Source organism: Zea mays, chromosome 3 (genome assembly GCF_902167145.1).
Source record: "Zea mays cultivar B73 chromosome 3, Zm-B73-REFERENCE-NAM-5.0, whole genome shotgun sequence".
Classification (NCBI taxonomy): domain Eukaryota; kingdom Viridiplantae; phylum Streptophyta; class Magnoliopsida; order Poales; family Poaceae; genus Zea; species Zea mays.
In genome coordinates, this window is record NC_050098.1 from 107,148,962 (window position 1) to 107,158,672 (window position 9,711).

At 39.2% G+C, this 9,711-nt stretch overlaps 1 pseudogene; it reads left to right on the forward strand.

The window, feature by feature from the left end:
* Nucleotides 1-8,151: 8,151 nt before the first annotated feature.
* On the forward strand, nucleotides 8,152-9,280 carry LOC109945063 (uncharacterized; annotated as a pseudogene).
* The last annotated feature ends 431 nt before the right edge of the window (nucleotides 9,281-9,711 follow it).

The following is a 9,711-nucleotide window of genomic DNA, read 5'->3' on the forward strand; positions in this document are numbered from 1 at the left end:
CCATATGTACTACTTTGTTGGATTTGTTATGTGACATTGTGTTATTCTATATCTATCTTTGTTGTGAAAATACTATCGAAATTCTGTTGCAATACAGTCAAAATATTGTCAAAAAGCTCTTGAAATACTGCTAAGCTGTTGTGTGAAAATCAGGGGTAAAATCACAATTACAGAACAATGCAATTCAAAAGGAGGGACAAAATCACAATTATGACTGAAGGGTAAATTTGTCTTTTGATGTCCTAATTCACACCGTTACTGCATCTAACAGAAACAGGGGCAGACCTGTATTTCGTTTTCAAAAAAGAGGCCCGAAATCACAAAGTCGAATTTTGAGGGGCAAAATCACAGTTGCACTTTCATCCAGGGACAGGAACACAATTGCCCCAACACATAAAGGCCAGTGTGTATGAAGGCTACGTAAGTTGAGGACTTGAATGAAATACCTACAATAAAGAAAGAAAATGAAAGGAAATGAAATAAGGAAAATAAAATGGCAGCTGACCCAGCTAGCAGTCAATAGATATTAATATTGTTAGAAAATTAGGTATTTTCAGTTTTAATTTAATCTAAAAAACAATGTGATATATGTGATGATATGTATGTACATGTTTGTATAACTACTAGAATAAGCAGTAAACAACAATAAAACATTCGTAGATACGAAGAACAGAAAGTATCCTGCCTTGTCCTCAAGATTAGAATGTCATCAACATATAGGCATAAAATTACTCCATCGCCCCCACCATACCGACAGTATACACAATTGTCTACTTCGTTCATAACAAAGCCGACAGATGTCAAAGTTCTATCGAAATTTTCATGTCATTGCTTATGTGCTTGTTTTAGCCCATATAAAGATTTCAATAATTTACACACCATGCCTTCTTGACTATTTGATATAAACCCAGCTGGCTGCTCCATGTAAATTTCCTCATCTAGTTCTCCATTTAGGAATATTGTCTTAACATCCATTTGATGGATGAGAAGACCATGAGAGGTAGCCAAAGAAAGTAGCACACGAATTGTGGTCAATCGAGCCACGGGTGAGTAAGTATCAAAAAATACTCACATTCCTTCTGTAAATAGCCATTAATTACAAGCCTCGCGTTGTACCTTTCAATAGTACCATCAGGCCTAAGCTTTTTTCTAGAACACCCATTTACTCTCAATGGGCTTACGGCCATAAGGACGCTCAACGACCTCCCAAGTTGCATTAGACATAATAGAATCCATCTCACTCCTTATTGCTTCCTTCCAAAAGTCAGCATCAGGAGAGAAATATGCCTCTTCAATGGTACTTGGTGTGTCATCCACAAGATATACAATGCAATCCTCACCAAAAGACTTTGCAATCCTTAGTCTCTTACTCTTTCGAGTTGATACATTGTCATCTTCCACATGATTATGTATATGGGATTCCTCAGTGTATTCTACCGAAATAAAATGCTTATGGGGTATCGTTGATTAATCATTAGACGTATCATGTGTAACTTTCATAGGAAATTCGTTCTAAAAAAATTTAGCATCTCTGGACTCCATAATTATACCAACAGATATGTCCGGTACTCTAGAGTTTATAATTAAAAACCTATATCCAATGTTGTGCAAAGCATACCCAAGGAAAACACAATCAACAGTTTTCGGTCTTAATTTGCACTTCTTGTTAATTGACACATTCACTTTAGCCAAACAACCCCAGGTGCGCAAATAGGAGAAATTTAATTTCTTCTTTTCCCATTCCTCGAATGGTGTGATTTCTTTGTTCTTTGTGGGAACTTTATTCAGGGCATGACACGTAGTCAAGATCGCCTCACCCCACCATTCCTTAGATAGTCCCGAAGTCTCTAACATGGCGTTAACCAAATCAGTTAGAGTACGGTTCTTTCTTTCAGCAACCCCATTGGATTGTGTTGAGATGTTGGTGTCCTCTCATGAATAATACCATGTTTCACACAAAAATCAGAAAAATCACCCAAAAAATTTAGGGATTTTCAGCTCGATCAGACCTTAACCGTTTAATTTTCCTCTCGAGTTGAATTTCAACTTCAGCTTTGTAGGTCTTAAAATAATGCAAGGCTTCATCTTTTGATTTTAAAAGATACACATATCAAAATCTAGTAGAATCATCGATAAAATTAATAAAATATCGCTTGCCTCCTTTAGTCAATATTCCGTTCATCTCACATAAATCAGAATGTATTAAGTCTAGTGGTGCCAAATTCCTCGCCTCTGTAGTCTTATGAGGCTTGCGAGGTTGCTTAGATTGCACACACACATGGCACTTAGAACCTTTGACTAAATCAAATTTAGGGATTAAATTTAAATTTGCCAACAGCGAGACACAACCAAAATTGATATGACAAAGTCGTGAATGCCAAACATTCGACTCATTCAAAACAATATTGCTCACAAACTTATTACATGTATTATGCAAAGATAAGCGGAACAAACCTCCACTATCATAGCCTTTTCCAACAAATGTTCCATACTTTGATAGTATACATTTATTAGACTAAAAAAGAAGTTTGTAGCCATCTTGACATAGTTGTGAGCCACTAACTATATTCTTTTTTATGGAGGGGACATGTTGCACATTCTTCAATAGCACCGTCTTTCTCGAAGTAAACTTCAGAATGACTATACCAACACCAAGAACACGCGCATGTGATCTGTTCCCCATTAGCAAGGCTCTAGTCCCTTTGCACAGATAAGAAGAAAACAAACAAATATCACACACATGAATATTAGCACCAGTATCAGCCCACCACTCAGGGGATTAACACACTAAAAGAATAGTAGGTAAAAGATTACCATACCCCGATGTTCCTTCTCCAGTCTCGCTAATAATCATGTTCATTGTTTTCTTCTCTTGAGCTAATTTTTTCTCTTGCTTAAATTTGCGGTCTGGATGAGTGCTTGCCTAATGATCAGTACTCACGTAAACAAAGCAACCAACTCCTTTGTTCTTCTTTTTGAACGTGGCTACCTGCTTGGGTTTCATGGCATTTTGTTGCTTGTTCTTCTTTTTATTATTATGTGATACATTGGAATTCTTATTTTGTACCATATTGGCACTAGAAGTCTCAATTCCATTTCCACGAGTGTCTTTTGCTCTTGCCCTCTCCTCAACATAAAGAGAACCAGTAAGGTCAGCCACGTTAAACTCTTATCTCTTTTGCTTTAGAGTGGTAGCAAAGCCCGTTCAAGAAGGTGGCAACATAGCGATAATACCGCCAACCACGAACTTGTCAGGCAAGACACATGAGAATTGTTCGAGTTCCTTGGCCAGTGCCTATATTTCATGAGCCTGTTCAACTACAACACGATTTCCACCATCTTATTGTCAAACAGCTGCTCCATGATATACAACTCACTACCTACATCAGAAACACTGAATTTCTCATCTAATGCATCCCATAATTCTTTTGCAGATGTGCACGTTAGATAAGAATCACAGCGCCTCGAAACAGGTTATCAGCAATGTCGGACATTCTCTCTCGAGGACTGAATTGTTTGGGTTTCCCTGTGCGGCGTGATAGAAGTTCATTGCTATCAACCATAGTATCATCTTACTACGCCATTTCTTGTAAAACTTCCCATCAAATGGTTCACTTGGTTTTTGACGCAGCAGCAAAACCACTAACAGAAAATGCCTAATATCATATTTTTGGATTGTTAGAAAATTAGGCATTTCCAGTTTTAATTTAATCCAGAAAACAATGTGATATATGTGATGACATGTATGTGCATGTGTGTATAACTACTCGCATAAACAGTAAACAACAATAAAACATGCACATATACGAAGAACAGAAAGTGCCCTGCGGAAGGAGCCCATGCTCAAGGCATCAGTGGCTCCATTCACACGAGACATCTCGTCTGTATGTTCGATGTAGTCGTACACAGTCGATGCAGGAAGATGTACGTCGTGCAGTCCCTCGAACAGTCGTCTGAAGACAAACAACAGCACGCGTCGCCCGGGGAAGACGACAAAGAATAGGATGTAGACGAAGCACTACTGTGTTACGGATCACACGAGCAGTCGCGAGTACGCTTCCCAAAATTCTGATATTGCCTACACACCCGTGCAAGTGTATCTCTCTGGACAGCGATTTCGGAGGCGTGCTCTCCCACTCTCTCTATGCTCGCAGAAGATGTGATAGGGACGTGTTGTTTGCAACGCGTGTGAGAGATTGTGCATAACCGAAAGAAAGTCCTCCCTCTCCATTCTTATAGGCAGTCAGAAGGAGGGAGAAGAAGAACAGATAGAAATAGTCGCGCTATTAGGACTAGAAACCAACTAGAAACCTACGTTCGTTACCAGCCTGAAGACAGGAAACAAACGGTCATCACTTGTAAACCCCAAAATCTGGTTTTAAGAGTTTAGGTAATTGTTTAGTTAGATAGAAAACTATATATAATAAAGTTGTTTTTAGTTTGTGCCAATTGCTAAGACATGATATTTTTTACACTAAATAAAAATATAAAAGGAAGCATCATGCTGGATTTTTGTTTGGACATTGGACAGGGAGTTTGAAATTTAAAAGGAAAATTTTGATTTAGGGAACTACCCTTTCATAAAAGTAGGCATTACGAGGTAAAACAAATAATACTAAAATGACAATAAAGGTTGCACTTATATTGGAGTTTAGTGTGCATTTTTAGTCTAAAATTCAAAACTAAAAAATTGAATTAGTTTGAAATAAAAACTATGAAAACAAAAGAAATAAGAAAAAAAGAAAAAAAGAGAAACCCCACGCTGGGTCGGAAACACTGGACGACCCACCACCACCGGCTCGCGCGCCAGGAAAGCTAGGGAGAGATTACCTTACCTGAAAGAGGCAAGCGGGAAGTGCGTCGCTGCAGAGTATAGGGAGGTCCTCGGGTCGAGCTGTCTATAAAGCTTTTTGGACAAGGGATTCATATGCTTCCTTCTTCCTGAATCCGTAGCGGGTTTTCTCGAACTAGTGAAACTTTGGAAAGTCCTTGTAGTGCTACCCTGCCTCATCTTCTCGGTAGAGATGAATGGGAAGTCGTGATCCCTTGGCAAATGCATAACGCGACTTGCAGGTAAAGATGTGTAACCTTTACAGAGTATAAAACTAGTATATCAGCGGTGCTCACGGTCATGAGCGCCTCAGACACTCACATGATTAATTTATGGAACTGAACTTAATATGTCATTTGCATTGCATTGCATTGTGGGATTATTATTATTTTTGGTCTGTTATTTATTTGGGTTGGTATTTATTTATACTTACTAACTGCTAATAAAACTTTGACCAACTTTAAAAGCAATGCTCAACTTTAACCATCTTCTTTGGTAAGCATCACACTTCACATGAGCCCTCACCATAAGTGAGCTCATGCACATTATTTCCCACAACTTGTTGAGCGATGAACGCATGTGAGCTCACCCTTGTTGTACTCACATCCCCGAGGTCAAGAACATGTACCACAAGATAAGGAGCATGAAGGATGCCACGATGAGTTCGTGAGAGGTCTAGGCCGTCGTCTCCCAGTCAACTATGGTTGCGGAGGATCGTTGGCTTCATATGATATAATTATGTAGCTATTTTATACATAACTCCTATTATATAGTAAAGATGTGACATTCGTTTCTGTACCATGAGTCATTATATGTATGAGACTTGATCCTAGCACACATTTATTCGCGCCTAGATTTGCCCTTAAATCCGGGTGTGACATCACTCCAGGAAAAATGTGCAACCGTTTGAAAGGAATATGCAGACCAAGGTCCGATCTACCACGAGCCACAAGCCACGACCACGGCCACGGCCTCGGCCACGGTCATCTCAATATGAAGTCGACAAGGCATATAAAGAGGCATTTTGAATCAGTCAAGAAATTGAGAAACTCCAGAGTAATAGCGTTGGATTATGTCCATATGTCTAAAAATCTGGCAGATCAATTTACTAAGGGACTATGACGTAGTGTAATAGATAGTGCATCAAGTGAGATGGGCCTGAGACCCACCTAAAGTATATCATAGTGGTAACCTATTCTATGTGATCGAAGATCTCATGAATTAGAATGGTGAAACAAGATAGTGGTAGACTGAGAGGAAAGACCCTTAATAAGGCTCATTTCAGATACATATCTTTCCTTACTATAAGGTAGGTTGGTGTTTACACATTAATATGTTCCAAGTGGCTTTGTGAAGCAAAGATGTTGTCCTACAGAACATCTTTAGAGGAACATATCTATATAGGTTAACTGATAGTCACAGTTTATGAGATCTGGGTGGTCTCTAGATACCCATGAAAGGCTATGAAGTTTGACTTATATGCTCCAACTAGAGGGAATGCGTTCGATAATCTAGTACTAGTTAAGAGTTTAGATGAAACTCATTCCACACAAAACTGCCAATTCAAGGCCTAGTCCATTGTGCAGTTGTGGTTAAGTGCAGTCTATGCTCTAGTGGATGTTCAACTTAACAGTCTCCATCAAAACACCAGTATATCAAACGTTTGAGATGATGAGAGCATTTTTGTGTGACTTAGCATTTGGTGGGGATTGTTGGATAAATGTGGGCTTGGCCTAATTAATATTCAATAATAGTCAATGCTAATGACCCACTTTAAATGCTATGGTGTACTAATAAATTAGCACCGTACTAGAAGTTTAAGGGAAAAATAAATCAACTTACATAGGTGGACAATTGGTGCATCTATTGAGAAGTTTAGAAAGGGACAAAGGACTGTCACACACGTGTGCGCCGTCGGCCGGGCCAGGCTGTGGTTGTGTATTTTGTTTGAATATTCCTTTCAAATGGTTGTGTATTTTGTTTGAAGTGATGACCGTTTGTTTCCTCTTCAGGCTGGTAATGGACGTCAGTTACGGTCGTCAGTTTCTAGTTCTAATGCGACCGTTTCACTCAGTTGTCCTCCTCCCTCCCTCTAACTGCCTATAAGAATGGAGAGAGAGGACACTTCCAGGTGTGTGCAATATCTCTCACACGAATTGCAAACAACACACCCTCATCCCATCTTCTATGATTACAGAGCGAGTGGGAGAGCAGGCCTCAGAAATCGTCGTCTGCAGAGATACATTCGCACGGGTGTGTGGGCGATCAGATTTTTGGGGAGCGTATTTGTGACTGCTCGCGTGAACCGTTTGACCCAACGTTGCTTAGTCTACATTTTGTTTTTCGTCGTCTTCCTCAGGCGACGCGTGCTGTTGTTCGTCTTCCGGTGACCGTTCGAGGGACTGTACGACATACATATTCCTACATCGACTTTGTACGGCTACATTGAATAAACACATGAGATGTCTCGTGTGAATGGAGCCACTGATGACTTGAGCATAGGTCACTCCGCAGGGTACATTCTGTTCTTCGTATTTGTGCATGTTTTATCGCTGGTTACTGCTTATGCGAGTAGTTATACACACATGCACACACATGTCATCACATATATCACACTGTTTTCTGGATTAAATTTAAACTAAAAATGCCTAAATTTCTAACATTAAAGTTGTATTTCTGAATGGTCAGAAACAAACTTGACATATCTATTCAAGTGTATTATACATTCATCTCATGTGGGTGGGAAGGGTCCGCACCTCATGTGGGTGTTATTCAATCAGCTTTAATAAAAGGTTTTAGAGTGCCAGATGGTAAATACTATCTTGTAAATGGGGGATACGCAAACACTCCTTTTATTGCCCCATATCGAGGAGTTTCTTACCATCTCAGTGAATATCGGAGGCGAGGGTCGAGAACTGTATATGCTGATTATAAGGAGTTATTTAATCATTCTCATGCCCTCCTTCGCAACCACATAGAAAGGTCCATCGGCGTCTTGAAGAAGTGATTTCCTATCCTTAAAGTGGGCACCTTTTATCCCATAGAGACTCGTGTTTTGATTCCATCAGCAATAGTTTCATTTCATGACATTATTAGAGGTTTAAATATTGAAGATGGATGGTTGGATCAACACCCAACTAACATCAATTCTAGTCAATTTGTTGAATTACCAGAGGGAGATAACAATTATCAGTATAGTAGTCAGTCTAATGCTAGAAATGCTCTTAGAGATCAAATTGCTATGCAGATGTGGAATGATTATAATAATCATTAGTATTATTTTGATGTAATAGTCATTGGCTATTGTATACTATGTAGTCATGGCTAGAGCTTTGTGTAATATGAACTATGAGAATATTCTTGTCGACCTCTTGCACGAGCACAATCGTGTGAAGTACCAGGGCCAGAATGGTTGGGCGCTAGAAGGTTGGTGTTCTATGACACAAATGTTCAATGAGAAGTGCCCGTTGGCTAAGTTTACAAAGGCACAGATCTAGGAAAAAGAATAGGAACTTAAGGCAAACTATAAGTTGCTGAAGGAAGCCCGCAAGCAAAGTGGTGTTGGATGGAATGAGGCCGTGGGTATGATCATTGTGGAACCACCAATATGGGCAAATATAATTGTCGTAAGTTTTTGACTAATCATTCTTATTTCATTTGACTAATTATTCTTATTTACTTTCGATTTTGGTTACAATCTAATTGAAGTCTATTTTTCTATAATGAATAGAGTAATCCAAAGGTCAAGAAGTTTCAGTTAAGGTCATTCCCTTTGTATAATCAGTTGTCAGCACTCTATGATGGCAGTTCTAACACTGGTGATCTCAATTTTACATCAACGCAACAACATACATTATCCCGACAACAATTACATATTCAAGATGAAGCTAAAGCTAAAGCTATGAGCTCTTTCAGGATTCATGACGAACTCGGGGTTAACCCTGATTTGAACCCATTCTCTTCAAATTTGCATGGGTTGCCAGCTTCGAGTACCCGTGCTGAGATTGGTGGACATGAACGCACCCATACATCTTTAGGATAGCGAGCGGAGAGTCATGGAAGGAAGCATAAGCAAAGTCAGATTGTTAGGGTTCTTAAGGAATATTTGGATTACAAAAAGGCAACATAATGATAAGTTGCTTGATGTGGTAAATCGGATTGATCAACAAGTTGAGGGATGTAACAAGAAGGAAGAATATTGTTTTGGAAAGTGTGTTCGTGTGTTAGAGTCGATGGAAGAGTTAACTGAAGAGGAGATGGCAGCGACAATGGATGTGTTTAAATGCGAGGAGAATAGAGAAATATTTTTGAACAGCAGAGGCCACGTGTTCGATTGTTGTGGCTTAGGAACGAGATTGACAAGCAGGTAGTTATATAAAGAACTCAATTTCTACATTTTTTTTGCTTCATGACCACATTTACTAATTTCTTCAACATTTTCAGATGTGACGTCCATGACTTGGGTGTTAGATGCAGCAGCCTTCAGTTGCCTGGTAAGCAAAAAATCATCCAAGAATCTTCTTTGAGCCAATAGCAGATTGAAAATTAGCAATTTTCCTTACAAAGTTGCAGATTGAAAAATGCATGCGAGCCATATAGAGAATTTCTTATGTATAATATTTCTAAATGCTTGTTTGGTGCTGACAGCTTGCCTTGATATTGGCGCTGACAACTTGTTGTTGCAGGCCTTACTTGTTCTATACATCGCTTTCATCTCAGAACGCCAGTGTTGGTCACTTGTTCTCGAATGCTCTGAATCAAGAACAAGGCAATACAATTGTTAAGGATTAAGGACCTTCGTCCTTCGAAGCATTATCTCCTCTTGGATATAATGATCTTCAGACGAAGGTCATGAAGGACATGCCTTCATCATTTAATGA